The sequence below is a fragment of the Trichoplusia ni genome, chromosome 10, assembly GCF_003590095.1.
Source record: "Trichoplusia ni isolate ovarian cell line Hi5 chromosome 10, tn1, whole genome shotgun sequence".
NCBI classification, from domain to species: Eukaryota; Metazoa; Arthropoda; class Insecta; order Lepidoptera; family Noctuidae; genus Trichoplusia; species Trichoplusia ni.
The window spans coordinates 6,574,312-6,597,328 of record NC_039487.1 but is presented as its reverse complement, the minus strand read 5'-3'; the positions used below and the strand labels follow the sequence as shown (position 1 = coordinate 6,597,328).

General features: G+C 35.0%; 1 long non-coding RNA gene across 1 annotated transcript; it reads right to left on the bottom strand.

Moving 5' to 3' along the window:
- Positions 1 to 9,658: 9,658 nt before the first annotated feature.
- On the bottom strand, positions 9,659 to 12,365 carry LOC113498353. The gene is made up of 3 exons (XR_003400986.1): positions 11,980 to 12,365; positions 11,532 to 11,879; positions 9,659 to 10,854 (listed from the first exon to the last, which is right to left on the bottom strand). It is a non-coding gene; the product is annotated as an uncharacterized LOC113498353 (long non-coding RNA).
- Positions 12,366 to 23,017: the final 10,652 nt, after the last annotated feature.

Genomic DNA, 23,017 nt, shown 5'->3' with positions numbered 1-23,017 from the left:
CTATACAGTTTCTTATACAGATGGCGCGTCAACTTATTCCGAACGCGCTCGAATATTACCGCTGTATTCTATTTCTATAACTGACACATCGGAAAAACAAACAAACAAATAAACTTGCAATTTTAAAATATATTATGTTAATGTCAAACTGACTGACAACTTTTCGATTGACTGACGTTCCGTTGCTCATCAATAAACGTTTATTGTCGTTTATGCTTTTTCTAATCTTGAGTAGAAGATAATTACAGTATTTTACCGTTACGACTTCCCAATCTTTTATTTTTGTATTTTGTGCAATTTCTAGTGTGATTATACATAAAATAGATAAGCTTTAAGAAAAAAGCCACCATTTTACTCATTAATAATCGCTGAAGTACTTTTTTCTGCACATGCGTAAAAAAAACGTTTAGCAGGGCGATCTATCCGTTTTTTTTCGATGGATTTCGAGACGAGATCGATTAATGAAATGCAGATTCAAGCTCAATCGAGGGATTGAGTAAAATCTGGATTGATCGGAATCTTAGATTCGGGATCGAATATAGAAAGCGGCCGTATATAAAAATAAAACGTGATCTAAAATTGAAATGAGAAAGTGACGTTGACGTTTGAACTGTCAAGTATCAATTTATTTTTTAATTCGAATCGTGAGGCAAAGGTAACTTGTGTCATCCAGTCATCCTTTCAACTTTTTTTTAACGGATTAACTCGATTCTAAATCGCAGAAATCGCCTGCCCCCGCCAATTCACACCACATTTGTTAGCGGCCTATTAAACCCAGTAGCGGGGGCCAATTACCGTGCTCTTCAAGCCTGGACCCTCGCAGACACTCGGTAACCCGACCGAATGTAAAATCCTTTTATTATACTCTTTTTTCCTTTAGAACAAGACTTTTAGAATTGGCTGTCGTAAAACGCTAAACAGCATTTCGCCCGCGGCACGTCATGGGTTCGAAGTGTCGTTTTTGTTTTGATATATTGTTATGTAATTAAATTATTTATCTGGTTCAAACAACCAGTTTTGTTTAAATTAATTCATTATGAATTACTTCACCTATTTGCTGTACTTAATGTCAAATAATTATTTTGTGGTTTTCATATCAGACCGCAAATTACGGAATAACCGTATAACCAATTTTGTTTTTATCGAAAGCAGATTAATGGTCAACCTACATGTTTGTCTGTGAATCATCTGGGTGAGGTAAACCTTCACCATTTTAATGATATGTATGTTATCATTTAAGGCGGAAATGTAATCAAAATCTATGCGTTCTTATGGGTATTAAAAACCACACAGTGTAAGTAAACAGCCAAGGAGGATCGTTGGAAAGATAGCATTTCACCTCTCCCGTTAGAAGTAATTAAATATAATTATACACATTTTGATACGGCCTTATCTAAAACGGTACGCTCCTTGCATTTTGACACATACATTAATACCGTAAAAGATAACTCAAAATAACCCAAAAAAGTCAATGAACATACCTACAGTCAAAACAGTATTTTGGGAGATAAGTTATACAGTTGAAGTTACACGAAAGTCGAGTTTGTTGCTTCAGTTTTAAGGCTTAATATTGTTTGATCAGTTTGCTTGGAATAAAACCGGTTACAAAGGAGATGTGCGTGAGCTTGTTGGGAAAAACGATTATTATTGTACTATACGAGAATATAATGCGTCGGAATTCGGAGGGTTGACTGCGCGTAAGTAATTGGGTAGTCAAAAGGAACTTTTTTCTTTGGCCGGACAAAACTTAGGCAATACTCGTTTGGGAGTTAGCGTGCGGTTGCCGCGAATATTAATTTTATGGATAAGATAGCTGTAGCTAATATATTTAATGACATGACTATTTATTTACACACCTTGGACTTTTTTGTTAAGTTCTCTTGAGAAAAATTAATACGTAATTGGTCATGAAATATAAATATACACCTTCTTTAAACATTCCAATTAAGTTGGCCGCGTATAGCGCGTCGTTTCACAAGAAAAATATGAGGTGGCCGGATTCGAACTCGTGTACATCCGTTCGGGAATCAACGCTTAAACTGTCAACGTAAAATACGATCATGCTTCCTCACTACTTTAGACTGTTTCATACACAACTGGAATAATCAATTATGACAAAACCAATCCGTTATAGCATCGCCAAAGGGAGTTGCTACTTAAGAATATTTAATGCAAATCTGAAACACCCTGTATTAACACAAAAAAATACGTTGCGATCTGGTGACACTGACTGTTTTAAGAGCATATGACAAAAAAAAAAACAGGAGCAAGTATGTCCGTTAAGAGGATGCTATTAACATTTAATTAAGTGGTATACCTATTAAGATAAAGTTAAAAAAATACATATTAGTTACACACAAACCTACATACTCATGGTTAATAGTTTAATACGTATGAATGTGACTAAGTTTAATTGAATGAAGAATTGATCGTATAGGTTATTTTGTCAACAGATCGGCTAAGCGGCTTTTACCTGTAAGATATTCAGCTGGTTTTAATGAGACTTGGTTAATTCGAAGGGCAGAAAAGACTTGGTTCGGTAGAATCTAAAAATATCAAGATCTAATGAGAAGAATGATGGTGATGCTTTAAGACAAGAAAAGTTGATTATGAGAAAATAAATACTAAATAGCTTTTAGACAAATTTGTTAATTATAGTGTTTCATACTAATGGGGAAGCTTTAGGTTTGCAATGATCTAAAAAAAAGAATAGATTGCATCATCTTAAAGTCATTTAACTAGAACAAATCTAGAAAGATGAAATATTATTACTAATTGTAAAATTTGAAAAATATAATTATTTAGTCAGTAGGTAGTTTCAACGTTTTAATCATGCAGCATTATCAAGATATTCAACAAATAGTTATTGATGCAACAAAAACTGATTACTCATAGATTACTACCGGATTTGAATAAAATTTTGAAATATAAGGGACTTTACACGTAATTAAGATACTGTTATCTGCCATTTAGCTTCATGGAGGTTTGTTGCTAGGTTTTAATATGTTTCTGAAGACATGATGACCTCTAATAATTAATTATGTTCCGTAAGAATAGAAAAGGACGCCGTATCACCCTTGACGGAAAAAATTGGCGCGGACTTTCGTGAACAAAGTTGTTAGCCACAAAAACTAGTTCACATATAACAATTTTGAACTCTAAGCTCTTGTAATAAGACCAACCAACGATCTTAACGAATGCATTCATATTTTTTTCTCGAGTCTTTTTGGACGAATCGTAGAATCTTTGCCAGTTCTAGGAAATGCTCATTACGGTCTCCGGAGACAAAATTTATACCGTCACGGTAGATATCACATGTATGTTTTATTTTTATTACTTTTTCTTCCTTAATTACAGAGCCATTAAAAGACTAATGATGATAAAATTAGATAAACAGAATAAACTGTTGTGAGATCTGGCCGTTTCGCTACCGAACCAAAAAGGCCGAGTTCCGAAAAACCTGGCTGAATGGCATAATATAAATCATCTGTTATTTATGGTATTCACAACACTATGTAAATGTTTAAGTTGCACGAGTTTTCACTATGAATGGAGGCTACAATCAGTCTAGAATTCCTATTACACAGGTCAGGCATTACATGACTGGGTACAAAGAACGACTACGTGGCCCGTATGGTAATCATAAACTGAGATTAACGGCCTACCATGAATCTCACTCGATGACATATCGAAATCAATTTGAATTCCAATGACAAACTATCCGAACGCAACGATTTGAATTCCAAAGAATGGAAATTTGAAATGTAGAAGACCCGCGCTTATGGGTCGTTAAATGTTTTTTAGTGAGTTTGTGTGGTTGGTATACGACGGCGATTTTACTTTTTTTAAGTTTTTTTGTAGGGTGAAATACAAGTTGTCGGTTGTACATTTAGTAAATTTTGGTCAACGGTGTATAAGTTTTTGTTTTAGATTTTTCTTGGTGGTCAGTAGTTAGAAATTTATATAATTTAGTATGCTACAATTATTACGCGTTTACTTTGTCATCCGTCATATCTAGAAACAATTTTAACATGGTTTAAGGTTATTAACAGCATAATGCAATAATAATAATAAATGATATTTTTACAAGTTTAAAATATACGCATTAGATTTCATGAAACAACCTCATGTTTGCAAATATTAATAATATTATTATATCCTACTTATTTTACTAGCAACTTTTATGAACGCCGACAAGAAAACTAAACGATTTTAAAACTAGACACGTTCGGGTCATATTTTTAAGAATTGTTCCAAACGTCATTGAAAATTTTATTTTATGGTGGGTTATATTAGTTACACAGTATATTTGTAAACGCATTCAGTATTCCGCGTGTGCCCAACGAACAACACGAGCGCATTAGCATTCTCAACTCTCGCGCAGGTTCTCATAGCAAGCCGCACGCGTTTAATAGCTGTCTCTGTAAATGCGACTGGCTTTGTTGTTTAAAAATATATAACATTTTTTTTAATTCATTGAGGAAAACTTGATTTGTAACTCGTTTTTGAGATTGTGAACGAAACAAGTTTCGCAAAAATTGTAACTAGATTTAAAAATATACACATTTAAATAAAAATAACTACTACGATAAAATCAGCACCAATTTGCAAAATTCGGATGCGTTTAATTTGATTCAGTCAAATTACTACTGCTACTATTAATTATAATTATCTACTATGTCGTTAAACTATTACCTATTAAATCAAAGATTTTATAGCGACAAAATCGACGTTCAGATACAACAATAATAAAAATAGATCCAATAATACTCGTCGAGCGTAGGAAATGCGATTATATGAATAATTCATTTGAGATAACGACCAAAATAAGACGATTGTTCGCTTCTGAGAATAAGTGTTTAGATCTCTTTCCCGTGCAGAACTATACAGCGTGGATGTCTGCTTAATTTTAAATTGCTACTGAATTGTGACAATTTTCAATAATAAAGGCCGATAATATCGTCGCGGAGTCAGTTTTCTCATAAAAATCTCGAAGACGAATATAAAGTGACTATGGTACCTACACTTAAAACGTCAAAAGCAAAAAAGTGTAGTTTTATACCGGCCGCTGGTGACCCCGAGATGTCGTTTAACCGCGAGCCATAAAAAAGGAAAAATTTAAATATATTTTTTTCTTAAAAAACGTATAAAGGGGTTATAAATATTATTCTTTTTGGTTTGCACGGACACGGCGTTGAGAAATGGTCGCAGCGTCGGAGATTTAGTCTGAATGAGACAAGGATTTGGTGCGTATTTTTGGTTTCGATAAACCTGTTTAAATCCACTAACTTTAAGAAATTGTGACTTTTAAAGGTTCAATACTTCCTATAGGTATCCTAAAGTGTTAAAACTGGCCAAGGGATGATGTCATGCGAAGATCAGCGGCTACATTTTTTCAGTGATATAAATTCGGAATTCACCAAATCTCCTATTCTTGCAATACAATATTATAAGAAAGGTGGAGCACACTTTATGATTTATTTTTTTTTGGAAAATTAAGCTTAGGTATTAGAGAATAAATAGCAAAAACAAAGTACAAAGTAAATAATCTTTATTTTCGACATATAAGCCCACGATACCTCCTATCAGATTACAGATCCGACGCCGGTCGATTTATACAATAATCATTTTTTTCTTTAATAACCTCGTAATTTGTATAATTTCGTTATAATAAACTTTGTTTTTATTAAGGACATCCCAAGTTTTTTTATTAAGCAGGTGTGTTTGCGCACATTTGTAGGGCTATTTCGTTATTTATTGGGGTCCCGTTGATAATAAAAATAAATGGCATTACAATTATCGACTTCGTTCCTTATGAGTTGTCATTTTACTGCAAGAACATTTCAATAATTCCGCCAGACATAGTAAACTTAATTAATAGTTTCTGTTGAAGAATAAGAAACAAGTTTATCGTATCGTAGGTAAGTATATCATGCCATTTAAAAATGATGAAATGTATCGAGTTAACAAGCATTATTTTAGTAACTTGTCGTGAAGTGGAAACATCTTTTTATATAGAAAGATGAATAGGGCCTTGCGGTTTTGTTCTGCTACTTTTTTATTTGACCTCTAATTAAAAATACCATTTTAAGTTTCTAGTTGTTTTAAAAAGTTTATTTAATCTAATATATGGGTCTTTGCAGTTTTAACACGATACCGATGTGTCAAAATGTTTGTTTTTTTACAATAACAGAGCCGCGTTGCGACGTTTTTTTTGCAAACACCGATCATATTTATCCGAATCATATCTACTCAGGTATTACATTTTTATTAAGGTAGAAATCTGAATATCACAAACCCTTAAGTTATTCTGCGGTCCATTTGTAAGATTGTATCATTTCTTCATACCGTCAACACTGCCATTTACCACACATAATATTAGGTTTATTAGGTTGGCAGTATTAACCTTACGCCTTGACAATAATCATGTTTAGTACAAATTAGATGTTTATCTTTTCAAACGTGAAGGATATAGATATTCAAATCAGGCTGAAATAGCATTCTGTTGGTTTGTAATTTTATCTTCGCTACCTACCTACATGATTAGATGAACGCTGTGCTTTATCTTGCGGGGTTTTTACTATTCTTTTTGAAGAAGTATTCATTCACATGCCTTTTATAGCTAATATTTCAGGTGTTTATCATTGATAAAAGTTTTGGGGGGACTTGTAGGTGAGTTGCAAGATTCCATCGCCTGGTCACAACTGGATGCAAAGTTCACAACTCACGCGGTTTCATCGCTTCACCGTCACCGATAACGTATTAATTACGTTATAAATTACTCGACACACTTCCCGAGGACTGATAACACACCGACGGCGCCAAATGCACATAAAACACCACAAGGAACGACGGATGTGACTAGAAAACGTTGACGCCAGCCAGTTCTGTATATGTAAACGAAAACAGTCGTGTAAATAGCTCGGCTCGCCACACGCCGTGGTCGCACCGTACCGCCGCGAAATCTGTCACCGATTATAAAAATACACTAAACGATCTCAGTGGCGAAATTGCAGGCCAGCGACCCCTCACTGATGGGCCATAATTAATCGGTCAGCACATACCTAAACACGACGTGCATTGCGCTCTCCACGCGCCTCCAAACTCCAAAACACGTCGAAAAACGCACACCGTTTGACACAACACGCACATTACATACTCGTTATCACACACTGTTGTCGCTTGTTGCACTCGCGATGCACGTAATGTGGTACACTGGTCATTATTTTGTTTATCGCCGGCAGTTTTAGTCGTGGTCGGCGAGCGCGTGAAACGGGCCGCGGCAGGCCGAGAGTCGCGAGTCTACTGCATACAACAATGGAGCGCGGCGCGCGCGAGAACGAGCCGCACGCACACTGGCGCACTCCCACTCACACAGGCGCCGCGCGGCGTGCACCGACGCGCGCTTATAAAAAACCAACGATCGGTATGCAGACGTTCGGTTTGAGCAGGTCCTCGGCTTGACGCTGTTTTCGTCTGCGGTCCAGGGTTCCCGAAATAATTACAACACTCTCCACACATTTCTATTAAACTGAGGAATGGCATTTTTTTCAAATACGCGTGTAAATTTAAATAAATATCCGACATTTAATGTGTTAAAAAAGTTTTTAAGTGGTAAATTAAACTTTTAAATTAACATTTTCTGCCATACATATTTGAGTATTTTTACGTAAATAAACACTGAAAACTCCCTACAACTTTAGGCAGTGTTTTTAAAGAGATATCTATGTTAAAACTGTTTTAATTACATAGTTAAATTACTCTACAGGTTCTGGCAAATCTAAGTATGTTAAATGTCTGTTAAAAAAATATGTAAAAACAAATACACACAAAAAAAAGAACACGAACTTGTGTTATTATCCTTAAAATTGGTGTTGACCTGTTCTTTTTTCTAAAAATTCAATAAACTAGGTTTGTTAAAAAATAAACGAAGCTTTTAAATAAACACTCACCAAAATAAAAACCAGAATGGTGATAATTTACTTTTAATATAATAATTACTAAACTACACCAGACTGGGGAAAAATTCCCACACGGCAACATTAAAAACAAAAGAACGGCAGTCAGCGAACCTTGAGTGGGCAGGCGATACGATTCGAGCCTGCGCCCGAGTCAGCGCGCCATGTTGCCGGCGGGGGAAGCGGGACAGCGCTACACAAGATTGTTTACTTCTCGCTTGCACGCTTGTTAGCGTTATTGCGTGCCGTAACTATACTCGTCAGCGAGTGTACCACACACCCACACGTACGCATTGTTATCTTACACAAAATTTATAACGAGCAAGTCGGATTCGGTCCCAGTCGCGGGCACTCCTAAATTCTTTGCGGAAGGGGTTCATTTTTTTCTCATCTTGAATCCTTACGCCTCAGTTTCGCCAGAGGCTAAATAAAATTATGATGATCGCTAATGTTGATAGTTTGTTTTGTGTGATTCAACTTGTTATTTTGGCAACACTGATAGTTTTGGCGGGCTTCACGTTGTGAATGGGAGCTATGAATGGAGCGTGATAGTTTTAGTTTGGGGATAAATTTGTTTGCATTGTGAAATACGAGTAGGTATATTATATTGGCGTTATGTTGGTTTATTGTGTTCTAGCGTGTTAACGTGGGTGTTTAATGCCAACTGTTTTAGATCCCTTTTAAATACCAATTTAGGAGAAACGGCAACCATGTTTATTAACCTATTTACTTGCATGTAAAATCTAGTTTGGGTAGAAGTGGAATCTCGCAATATAAACCTGTCATTGCATCTCTTTAGTCACCTAGGAATCCTGTAGTCTTTAGTAATGCGTGTCTTTAGTCAGTTTTACACTTGAGATGTGCAAATAAACAAGTAGTGTTGTACCTGTTTGATACATGTTATGTGTTAATTTAATTGAAGTTTCATTTATTTTTAAGTTGCTCTGTGTTGTTAGTTTTTACGACTTTGAAACTTAGCTTATCTATACTAATACTAATACTAATCTTTATACTAATATATAAAGCTGAAGAGTTTGTTTGTTTGTTTGAACGCGCTAATCTCAGGAACTACTGGTCCAAATTGAAAAAATCTTTTTGTGTTGAATATACCATTCATCGAGGAAGGCTTTAGGCTATAAACCATCACGCTGCGACTAATAGGAGACAAGATACAATGGAAAATGTGAAAAGAACAGGGCAGGTATAAATCATAACTTATATCTTCTACCCACGGGGACGAAGTCGCGGGCAACAGCTAGTACTTCTATACTTCTTGTCTTAATAGACTTTGTGCTAATGTAGGTAGTTTAATGTAGGTACTTTTTAATGTTAAATACAGGTAGTTTTTATTACCTTGTTGTTCTATGTCTAGCTACTTCTAGTAGCTACCAAGTTTGTAGACGTGACTAATTCTGTCTAATAAACTTATTTTGTTAATATCTTGTAGTAAAGTTTATATTTGTTGCTCAACTGATATTCTGTCTGTACTTATTACCATTCAATTACATGGTATTGCTGTCGGTACCTAGTAATCTATCTAGACGCGCTACCGACACAATAAAATAATTGTTTAGAGTGCAAGTTTAAACCAGATTTGTTTGATGTAAGTCTAGGTAGGTGACTAGACTAGATTAAGTTAAATATCTTATGTAACTAAATTATGAACGTAAAATAATTTTTTTGTTGTATGAAATAATGAAACTGACTATTTAAGAAGGTAAGTTGATGGATTAAACGTACTTACACAATTTGACGTACAACAATAGTAATAAGCTAATTGCTGATCTGGCGGTTCTTAGTTCTTTTGGGCTTATTTTTAATCTATACAATATCTCGACAATGGCTGATGAATGAATGACAATTGGATTAAATTTAAATCTACTCAACATGTCTTCTTCTATAACTCATATCTAAAATTATCTCCCATGAAAACTGTTTGCAGCCATATTGCACCAACTCTTTCGCACAATCCATCCATTCACATCTATGCTCAACTCCATCCTCACACCAGGTTCTCATTCCTCCGTATACCATGGACGCCATCAGATTAGAAGGACTTCAATGACATGCATACATTTCTGGAGTCGGGAAAACTACAACCTAGTTGAGACCCAACTGAACCTCACTGAGATTCACGGGGTGTTCTTGTCCTCATGGTGTTTTTCTGGCGATAGGAAAAGAGGAACTTTGCACTTGAGGGATATTTCAAGAATATGTAATCAAATAAAAAAATCATTTTAATTACACTACCCACCACTTGATATCATAAAATTCGTTACGAAAAAAAATCAAATCACATAGTTTGAAAAATCCCCATTATGTAGGCTCCGCGATCTATCCGTCTGTCTGATCTCTCAAGAACCGTCGTAGCTAGACATTGGAAATATTTACGGACGGCGTTGTTCTGTTGAAGCTATAATAACAATAAAAACAAATTAAATCAAGTTTTAGCCACTACTAGTACAGTAAAAAATGTGGCTGACCAATTTATAATACAAAACCCAGGGTTGCGAGTCCGAACTGCACTTGAGCGGTTTATTTAAATTCATAAATAACATAACATCGAACCAGCACTTTTCTAAGAATCTTAAACTTTAAGCTTAAAAATAATTGGCTTGAACTCAACTAAAGTACTTCGTGATAAAGGACACGGTAATAGGTCAAGTGTGTCATGCTTTTGGGGGTAGTATTATATTAAGTCAGCAGTTTTCTATAGGGTTATGTAAAATAGGGTTCTTCGAGCATAGCCTGAAAGCTGAACTGTTGCTTTTGTGGACGTGGCTGTGCTTCTTCTTCTTTTTTTTTGTGCATTTATTTATTCCTCATGGATACCAACGTCCGCGAGCGAGGAAGAAGGTAGTGTTAGACTCAATAAACTTGATCCGCACCGCACCACCTGCCGATTCATTGCAAATATCGAATTAATAATGCACATGATGACTTCATTTTTAAAACATTGTGTTTTAACATATATAAATACCCAATAAATAAACCCTTAACCCTCCTAAAAATCTTCAAACCAACAAAATATAAATCCACCTATTCACAATCATTCAAAATCAAGCTACATAAAGTCTACAGCTAACCGAAAGCCTTACGGCGAACCTCGACAATGATTTCATTAACCGTCGGCAGCTCGCATTACCGACGATTATAATCTGTTACCACGTGACACAACCGAGCGAGTACCACTAACTTCTAAAGTTATATTATTGCTGTTGTATAAGCGAGACAGCGATATACACAGCGTATAGTGCTGTCTCTCTTTCGCACACGCGATATTTTATTTTGAGAGACAGTGGTAGGTGTCTCAACTAACTAGCTGTTTAGCTGAAGTATTCGCGGACATGTATTTGTTAAGATTATATTTACTTGCATTGATTTGTGTTACATTAATGTGGAATAATAATGGATGGCGTTATATTGGTATAATGGTGTTAAGATACTCAAAATCAAATTCTTGGCGTGGCGTTTTTTTACAGTCAGAATATACTGGATTGCATCTAGATTGGCCGTCCCTTCAATCTGCCTTAATGCTCTTCTGCGGGAGAACATACGGAGCAACAAACTTACCAGATTGACCGATATAATTATGGTTGTTTGAAACTCTTTAAAACCTGAAAAGGTGACATAGTTAAGTGATAGGTCAATCCGTATCTAAATAAACTGACTGTAACTAAAAAAACAATGTTCAATAACAGCAACGTACCTAAGCGCTAGGCATGAAACTTGACAAATAAAATGTAAAGTATTATAGACATTAAGTACCTATTACTACCTATGCATATTGTACACAAAATACGTAAATACGCAATAGCTGTAAAAAAAGAAATTACTACTTTGCTTTTCGTACAGAGGCCTTTAGTCGTCATCTTCTTACACTCTCTCCCCTTAACAACCGGATACAGCGCGTACATGTTTCTGGGAACAAAACAAAAATGAACAGTGTCAAAATAAAACTGCAAAACCTTATCATGCTTAATAAAATACATAAACAGAAGTGTCCAGCTGTTTTGCTTACTCTAATAGCAATAAATGTCGACTTAGTGAAAGTGTTTCAGATAGGCCTGACAACTAGTTTACCCATTCCTAAAGCAGATACTATGTAATGCAAATGCAGTTTATCAGCCAATCCGCTACAGCTGTTCAGTTCAAGACACATTGACAGCATATTTAATTTATTATCCATCGCTTAAATTAACTATGTGACAGACATACAATTTATTTTCACAACGTATCATTTAAATACACACGCAAGTTTAATTAGTACAGTTAAAATTGTAACCTCTTAACAGCTCCATAACTTTGACAGTTTGCTTCGCGCGAAATCGTCAGCCATGTTTATGGTAAGATATTCTCGATTTTCGAAATGCAAAGGCACGCAACCATTCTGCCACCGTGCCACAGATCAATGAGTGAATTTTGACTGAATAATTGCTTGCCACCGCAAACCTGTCTTGGTTTGGCCCATCATTCGTTGTTCGAATTGGAATTATTCAATGGTGCATGTGAATTTTTCCGTTTTATGGCTTATAGATGGGCAGTTGCGTCTTATTTTACGATTTTGATTAGTGAATCGCGCGTGCTGTGTGAAAAGAATGATTGATTGGTCAATTGGTCATAAATTGTAGCGTGTATGTTTGATATTGTTTTTATTGATATAGCACATGTAATAAATATTGTAAGTTTGTAGTTTTGTTGAATAGTTATAGTAGGTATGTAGTATGTAGTACTATGCAGTCAGATAGTTTGATATTAGATATTATAATCCCGACCATGTTTGACTATGACTGAACTGCTTTTGATTTTCATGCATGAGTTTGACTAAATCGATAATTGACTTTTGGCCATTCTTTTAAATTACTGAAGAATATTTGATACAGACATACCTAACACGATAGGAAGTAACATATTGTACCTATCTACTGGTTTTAATTTGTTTGAAATATTGAAGTGAAATCACTATAAGAGTCTAAATTAAAGAAAAGAAAGAAGTGTATTTATCCCCTTGGCACCGTGTGAACAAAATGCGGCTGCAGCTCAATAATTTCAACCGATTATCATGATTGGTACTTATTCAAGATTTGAGCAGCTTCGTAGCAATTTGCCATGACTGATCGGATTTCATGCACTCAGGATTGACGTTACGCTTGTTTAGTGACAAGAAACAACACTATTATATTCTAAAAGGACTAAAACAAAAATATTTATAAATGTAATGGTGGCTCCATTTTTCCATAACATATAAACTTGCTTTTTATTGTTGAGCTACGTACAACGCCACCTATTGTTTTATTATTACAACTAAATCACTTGTTAAAGCGCCATCTATCGTTTTTGTCTGTTGAATTATCTCTCCAATAGATGTCGCTTCAGTTGTAAAATACACGCCATCTATTAGCAACTTGATAATACTAATAATGGTTTTGTCGAGGTAAGCGCCATCTATGCTGTAATTTTTGAGTTACATCAGGACTTTTATTGCAATGTTTTATTGAGTTTAACACTAGATGGCAGTGTGGTGGTAAATTTATCACACTTCTCGAAAGCACTGTTAAATTTTGTGTTTAAGTGTTTACTTGATACTCCATCTATTAAATTCGCAAAGATAACCCTAATAAATTATTGTATTTTTAATCCTTTACTATCGATTTTTTCTTTTCTTCAATTCAAATTATTTTCTTAAGGTCGAGCAATTTCGAAACTCTGAGCATGTAAAACATTCACAGTAGTTTAAAATGCATTTATCTCCCAGTCAAGAATAAGTGAATCCAATTACGATAATGAATCGGTTCTCAATTACAAGTGTAGTGTTAAATGACCCGAATGAATAACACAATTTACAGTTTGACACGACATTAGCAAATAAAATGCCTTGTCGAGGAACTAATTTATTCATTTATACAAGTATTTATGCTAAAAGCTTCATTTAACTTAATCTTGGCATTTTAAAGAATGCAATTGTGTCTTATTTGTTCTTCACATTCCTTCAAATGGAATTAGGACAGCTTTATTCCCTGAAATTGAAAAATCTCTAAGTTTATAATTACAATCATTTAAAAAGGCTACTGAAATCTTAATCTTTCTTACAAACAGTTCCTGCCATTAAGAAGAGTGTAGTTCTTAGATGTCCAACTATCGCTATAAACCTGAACAGCATAAACGCTGACAAGGATTAGCAAGCTGATGTGGCAATGGGCGGGCCACATAGCGCGAAGATCGGACGGCCGATGGGGCAGAAAAGTTTTGGAGTGGAGACCACGTACCACCAAGCGGACGGCCACCTGCCAGATGGACCGACGACCTGGTGAAGACCGCGGTGTCAAGTTGGATGCAGGTGGCAATGAACCCGTCGCGCTGGAGAACTTATGGACAGGCCTATGTCCAGCAGTGGACTGCTAAAGGCTGAGATGATGATGATGATAAACGGTGACTTATAAAGAGAATTTTAGGTCTTGGTCTTGAGTTCGATTACAAAGCACGCACTAATTTTCGAATATTGTGTGCGTTTTAGAAATAGATTCTACAGCATTCGTTTTTGGTAGGCACCTAAAAATGTGCGACCTGGTGCCTGATCTCTTTCCAGTCGTGTCGGATTCCCATCCCATCAGACTAAGAGGGAACTGTGTCGTCGCCCACGCTTGGGCCGAAAATTGGTTAGGGCATTATTCTTGTTTCTTGGTCATCTTTTGTTCTGCGCATCTATTTTTCTACTTTTCAAAACGACTCCCTCTTTAAGAAAACTCCTTTTAACGGGGTTACAAAAACATTCAAATCACATGCACAAAGACTCAAAATCTTCGAACAAGCATTCATTTATCACACACCTACTTGTCCTACGCGGGGATCGAACCCGAGACACGTCGTGTAGAGTAAGGTGACGTGGTGACTTCAACCACGCGGCTATCCGGCTATCCGGGCAGTCATTGCGGTGATTGCTTGCGCTATTACAACCTAAAGAGTAAACTATATGGTATGCTGTTATCTTGGCCTCTCATGTGATAGTCAGTTTCCGGAGGCCGAGGTACCAGTACTTTGCAGTCTCGCTTCGGTATCAGCTGATGATCTGGAACGGCCATTATGGGAGGCACCCGGAACTTCTACGGTGAGCTTATGGTGTGACAATTGTGTGTACTTATGTTATTGAAGCGTGCAATTGGACATTCTAAAACTTTGATTCTTTTGTTGAGCGTAAATAGGAAAAAAATTACAACTGCGAGTATTTCTCGTGAAATACAAATCGGTTGGGTGAACAATAATTTTTGAGGGTGGGGATCCCAACATTTATATGTTGTAATGACCCTAACAAACACTTACAAACAATCTTAAAAACTATTCTGTTCATTTTAAAAATACTACATTGTCATTCAAGTCAATTCAGTCTAATAAATGTTAATTACTGAGAGAAATATGTCTATACCTACGTCATCTGTGCATTCCTAAACTATTGACCAATTTGTGATTAAACTTTGGCAGGGAATTCTGTAAAGGTATGCGGACCGGACGATGCGATGGAACGGACCACACACAATGTGTAGTCAAACATTTGTAAATGATGTCAAGTGTAACTACTGAATTGGTTATTAGGTGTTTTGGCGTTTATCGTAATCAGGAATCAGTATGCCACACAACTTCTTTACATTAATTGGCTACAATCTCTTGATTACCTGCAATCTGACACTTTACTACAAATATATAAATAGCACCGCAAACGCATACACATAAAACACGATCTCATTAATAAAAACTAAATAATAATATTGATAGTATAGATTCAGGGTTAATATTAAGACAAAAATAGTTATTATAATCAGAAAAATCAAAACTAAAAATGTATGCCAAAAGAGCATCGCAAAAAATTACCGAGTCATAATTAGCTTCGATTGTATTTTCGAGTACTTTGATTCCAAATCATAAAAGGAACATAAATTGATAAAAAAGAGGTTGTTTGATGATCCATTTTTTTCTGTAAATTGCTACCAGGTAAATACGTTTAAAGTACACGTCAGTTTTCGTGTACTTTGCAATATACTACTCTAAATATATTTAAAAATAAATTATTTCCAAAGTTTGACCTTGAATTTCGGTAAATAACAAGTAAATCAACCCTTCACAAGGCGTCAGGGGCACGAGACTCGAATCATGCTCTCTTAGCAGCATAATATAATATTGTAACGTATACCAGTAGTCGGCAATGAAGGAGCGATATTGTTATATCGTCGTCTTAATAAACTTTCAAAGGAGTTGAAGGCAGTAAAGGATATGAGGAATAAAAAGGTGAGGAAGTTTGAAAATGAGAATCCAATGTTTCAAGGCCGTTTTCCAGGCACTTTAAAACGTGATAATAATTACTCTAAGTCTCACAGTCTTGGTTCTTAAATGTAATTCCTATTTAGAAAAACGGGCAATAAACTTAAAAGATACTCTTCAAAAAAATATATTACAGTACAATCTTGTACATCTTTTTAGTCACGGGATCACTTCATGTGAAGAGACCCGGTCCTTTTTAAAGGCTTGCACGGGGACACAGGTCCAACATGTAGAGGCCTTATTGAGAATTTTAATCTAATTATTGATGTTTGCAAAAACGGTGTAAAGTTACAAAGTGGTATAAAAAAATTACAATTATATAAACTCATCTAAATTCAGCTTTTCTTAAACAGTATGTTGACATTTCCACTGACGTTAAGGCTGATGGAAAATTCTCAAAGTCATTAGAGAATCATAGTTATCTTTTAAAGTTGTAGGAATGGCAAGTTTAAACCGGTGAATTACCGCCGCATGTAATACAAACAACGCGCAGTTAAAGTCGTGTTTAAGTGTTACGCTGACTCTGTCATGGCATTTGGATTGTAGAGACCTCATCGTCTACAAAATAAAAGAGTTTTTAAATTGTTGCTTATCCTGTGCATCATGCCCCATTCTTGGGCAGAGTATACCTTCAGCATGGGTTGAAACTTTTCAACCCAAGATTAAAAAGTAAGACAAAGGCCGCGGGGCCCTTTCGGGTAACCCATGCGGTAACTATATGGAGTTTAATGCCGGTGCTTATCCATAGGAATGGTCACCTGGAGGCGTGCACCTTTGAAAAGTGCCTGGAAAATGGCCTTTTTTGAAATAAAAACTAAAGATTTTGATGGCAAGATTTCGATATTTAATGTAGAACAAAAAATACAGAACGTAAACTAAGTAATTGTTCCACAATTTTTAGTTCTAGTTCAGTGTATCGTCGGGGACTCGAACCCGGAACCTATGGTGCGGAAAGTGCGTTCTCCGTGTCCATTTGGGTGATATTTACGCGCCACGTCCGCGAGGCACGACCGAGTTTGAAAGTGAAGTGGGTTCGGCCCCAGATGTTCACAACCTTTGGTGATTGTCAATAAATCTACTTTAATTGGTGTTTCTGCCATTGAAATCTTTGTGAGACTGAAATACCAAACGAGTAACGTGTAATTTTATTTTTGATTTTAAAAATTGGTTTCGTCGTTTCGGTATTAGCTATAACGATATTAGACTGTTAGGTAGGAGTCTGCCTAAATTGTTTGATACATTTGTGCAGGCTTGGAAACAGTTTAATTAAAGTTAAACATTAAAGTTTACCTCTTAACAAGAAAGGTCGATTGACAGTTCTCGAAATGTCATTAAATATCTAAACTCTACTTGGTCAAATATATTTTATTACCTAAGGGGAGGTTTTGAACCGAAAACAGTGGAAAAACAGCAACCAAGAGGAAAATACCTATTCAATAAAGTCAAAGCTTAACACCACATCTCTCATCAATCAAACTGAAAGCTCTCAAAAATGTTGCGCACCCCTGCCCAACACAAGTAAGAAGTTAACAGAGAAGAAACTGTCGGTAGCGGTGCGCATGCGTAGCCCCGCCAGTCTAGCGCCGACAGTGCCCCCACACGGACCTCCCCGACAACTCCGCACTTTCACAAACAACGGTATCGCTGCGCCCGCGCACCTAAACGCAATGGCGTTGTAATAAAAAAATAAAAACGAAAAATTGTGAAAAAAGTGCTGTGTACAAAAACTTTATTTAAATCGATGAATTTGTAGTGCCGTGATAATGCTGCAGCCCAGGTTATATAAATGTGACAGAAACTTTAACAGGATGCGTTCATTTGTCGTGGTCGCCGCTCTATTACTAAGCTCCACTCTAGTTTCATGTCAAGGTAAGCTTTTTATTATATAAATGTCAAGAGACTATCACGATTTTTAGTGTCAACACACTTAATTACATACAGCTGACCTTTCTAGAAAGGCTTTAAGGCAGAATTAAATTTTCGTAGTCAATTTCGACATTTCTTTTTTCGTAACCATTTTTTGGGTACAAACCATTTATACCATCGTTATTATTGGAAAGTATGTCACAGAAGTCTTAGTATACACTTTTAGTGATATTTTGTAACAATTCTGATAGAGTCAGGTCTTAAAATAATAATAAATTTATTAAAAATAACCTTCGGAACAAAAGACATCAACGCGCTGGTTTTTAAATCTGAACTTTTAAAAGAATAGACTTCCGCTTTTCTGGCCAGTTCTAGAACAGGTATTGTATTTATAATAATGTATATTGATTAAAGGTCAATATTGTGGCGTAACATATTAATATAATTCACTTATAAGTTGAATGTCAGAAGGATAAATTAAATAAACATTTTTTTTTAATTTTCTTTGCAGATTTTTCTATAGGTAGTTTTCCTTAAAAAACGAAATTATGTTAATCAATACACATTACAAATCCAGAAACACTAACGAAACGATGTCGGAATGATTACCCAAACTACATTAAGTTCATATAAAGATTAACTAACATTAACTTACATAAGTATTACAGATTTTGCAATAGAGCCTTAATAATGCCAAGGTTTTAGATAAAAAATTAAGATGCATAACATTTGTGGGCATTTAGCACATGTCCGCAACTTGGTGAAAGGTACCAGTTATAGCTATAAGTACCTACATATTTTAATCTTTTATAAAACATATTTAATATAATCTTTAGAGTATCAACAACTAAAATTTCTGAAAAGATTCACAAAAAATTGCGTGCTTGTAATTCAAGATTTTCGTCTTCAAATAAATGTGTTATAACTACCGCAATTATATGTACATAAACCTCTTAAGCAACTATAATTAAAAGACTTCTTAGTACGAATAAAATATTTAATTCTCTTAAAGTATTATTATTACACCTGTATTTGCTTGGTAGAGTCTTGCTTTCACTCAGTCGTATTGATTTAAAGTTTGTTTTGCATCCGAACGAACTTTCTTTAGTCGCCCTACATTATAAATAAAAGCGCAAGTGGACAGACTCCCCGCCAGCACCTTACTACATCCGGTACCTAAGGTTGCCTATCTCCTTACCTTATTTACTATATTATACTTATGAACATCTTAATATATATCTTCTAATATATATAATTCCCGTGTCACGATGCTAGTTACCGTACTCCTCCGAAACGGGTTTACCGATTTTACCAAATTTTATATGCGTATTCAGTAGGTCTGAGAATAGAACAACATTTATTTTTCATACCCCTAAGTGATAAGGGTTGCTCACACTAAAGAAAAATATTTTATTTTTTGAACGAAACTTTTTATATAGACGATTAGGTAAAGTACGGGTTATCTTGGGAGCTAAATTCAAAGGCTGTTTAAAAAAAAATATGTTATTTATACAAACAAGCATTCATGTGATATCATCGGTACAAAATATCAGAGTTCACTTGACTTTAAACCTGTAGTACAGAAGGGCACAAATCTAATTAACAAATGTCACTTTATATACTTACACACTTAAAGTGCCAGAAACAACATGAGGCTTATGATACCTACTTAAAGGCTAACTTACCACAAAGTGTATAACAAGTTAATATTAAAATTGTGATAATTCATATTCATTCAAATGGAGAAAAAAAACATTCTAGATTTAACTAATTAATTCTTTTTGCAATACATTTAAAAAAATGGTAAACTCAAAAACAGTTGCAAAGAATTAACCAAGAAATGTCAAAACAATATTGGCTCACGATTGTTAAGAAATCAGTTAGCTATGCAACATAACTGCATATAAAAACATATTTAACTGTAAAATGTATGTTTCAGTATTTGTTATAGTTACCGTGAAATATGACCTGGATATGACTTTGGAATATTGTAATATTCCGTAACGGTCCAATCTAACTATGGGATACTCCTTGTGTTAAATATACACATTGAAAAACGCCTGAAGTGGGATGTGGTATTCGCGTCTATAGGAGCCAAGTATGGTGGTAGATTGTTTATAGATTGTGATAGTTATTCAAAATCTCTATAAAAAAACCAGTTCTCAGTAAATTCAGTAAGCCTTTTTTTGGTTATTTAAATATATATATATATATCCCATTGAGGTTACGACAAAGATTAACTGACTAAGGCTTTTTTCAATCGTCAGATAACCTTTATCTGAAGAATAAATATGGCCGTTTGACATTTTTTCTATACAAAAGCTGTCAAAACATCAAATATATTCATCGAATAAAAGTTATCTGACGATTGAAAAATCGGGCCTAAGTGTAATAATTTATTTAAAGGATATTAATTTTTAAACATTTTATGTAGATTCAGTGGCTCAGATAACATTTATTTTTTTCGTAAGTATGAATTGATGTTTCAAAATGTGTAACATTGTTAATTTTTCTTCTTGATCATGTTAACATGACACATAATAACGGTCTTTTCTACTTTTTGGTAGTCAGGTGATGATATTTAAAATTCAAGTACACATCTTTGAAATTGATAGATAGAATTAAACTTTTACGAAAATATTGTTGAAGACTATGAGAAAATGATATCAAATCTAAACACACAATATTACGGCACAAAAACCTACATATTGTAACCTCCAAAATGTCACCATTGAAACCTAGTCTTAAAAGCAACATTGCATCCAACAGCCTACAAAATCTACCTTTAACATATATTATGCTAAAACAAAACTATATTTCTATAGCACATCTGTATGTATCTTGTAACGTCTTGCATAACTTAGTGAGTGGTCACTCAAGTAAATGTCAAATGGGTGATGATATTCACTATTTTATAACTTAAAGGTTAAGTCAGAAGATAGAGCCTCTTATCATGTGGGTGATGTGCAATCTGGGTGCCAATAATGGTATTAACAATGGCAGATGAATGAATGGAAATTGGATTGAATTTTACACTATTCGTATTCTTTTAAGCATTTTGTCAACACTATTATTTGAAAGTCATAATTTTGACAGTTAGAGGTTCCGACTCGTATTGAATTGGGAGCTTGTTGTCAGAGTTTAAGCTGCCCATAGACCTCCGAATTGCGTGAATATTCCGGTTTGCTTCGTCACCGTATCTGTGAAGTGAAAAAAAACTTGATGTATTTTAATATGCACATGAAAACGCAAAAACATAGGTAAGGAGATTATAGCAGCGCAAAGATATAGGGATTCGAATCTACGACCTTTAAACAACTGTCTTACGGTCAAACATCAAAACGCACTGTGATGACGTGCTGTGGGTTCGATGCCCATATATTTCAAGCATTCATATAATCTGTTATTAACTTTCCTATATTATGATTGGTTGTTGTTTAATATAGAGAAGCGTGGGAGGATTTGTGTGTCCTTTGCCCAGCAGTGGGACGCAGTGGGCAAGAAAAATATTACTTACTTGTTTATAATTCTTAAGTAATGTGTGGTGAAAGACTTTAGACGTTTAAACTTTAGTTATTTACGATAGTCTTACGCAGTTAGTTTATTATAAAACTGTAAATGTTTATCCATGCATTTGTCACTGGATACTTTGTTGGCCTAAGAAATGGTGGGTGGAATCACCTCTTGCGATATTTGACACTTAATCCTAAAACTTATCTGCACGAAAAATATATTACATATATTCTAACTGACGGGCCAGTTGGTCTAGTGGTTAGTGACCCTGACTGCTATACCGGAGGTCGTGGGTTCGATTCCCGCCCAGGACATATGTTGTGTAATGAGCATGATCATTTGTTCTGGCGTCTGGGTGTAATTTATCTATGATATGTATGGATTTAGAAATATATAAGTAAGTTTATCAGTTGTCTGGTTACCATAACACAAGCTCTGCTTAGCTTGGGATCAGATGACCGTGTGAGTTGTCCCAGGATATATTATATTATATATATTATATATTCTAACTGTAAATTGAGATATAATTTTGAAAGCTTACCCTATACACGGTGATTTTTTAGTCGTCTTACAAAAGCAGCCCAGTTCATGTATCCAATGACTAGAACACTTTAATGATAAAAAATAGGTATTTATGAGATTTGAATATTTTTAAAATGCAATTTTTATTCATTATAATGATGCAATTCGTAGTTTTAGAAACACAGCTCTGATGCGAGCGCGGTCCGAGCCTTGTAACAATGGTGAGGGGCGCGGGCGGCGGCGTTTTTATCACTTTTTAGTGTATTTTTCTGATTTCTCTTGTTTAATTTTTCTTCGTATCTATTATCTTAGTTGATGATAAAAAAATAATAATCGCGCCTAGGGGTATTTTACGTCGGATACATGAACTGGGCTGCTTTTGTAAAACGACTAAAAAATCACGGTGTATATGGTAAGAGAATCACAAGAAAACATAAGTAGAGTTTTGAGACGTTTTCAATTCACAATTTTTATTATAATTATAAACTTTCTGACTAATGACAATCATAAATAACTCTTTCATAATTTTAACCGACTTACAAAAAGGCATAGCTTATTTCTTTTTTGATTTCAGCTACAAAAGTACTATCTATATTCGTCGGCTATGTAACAGTAGGAAATATTCAGATTCAAATGTAGATATTTAAGTGAAAGGATAAACCAATTACCTAGGATGAGAGCGTGAGAAAATGATGAAATACTAACTCAGTAACTTTAATGTTAGAGTATGTAATATATTATGTAATATTTTCATTAAATTGTACGCTTTTGAAGTTGATATTGTATTGATTGTGTTACAGTGCGAGTTTTAATGGTTTCTATACTGTATGTATCAAATAATCTTATTA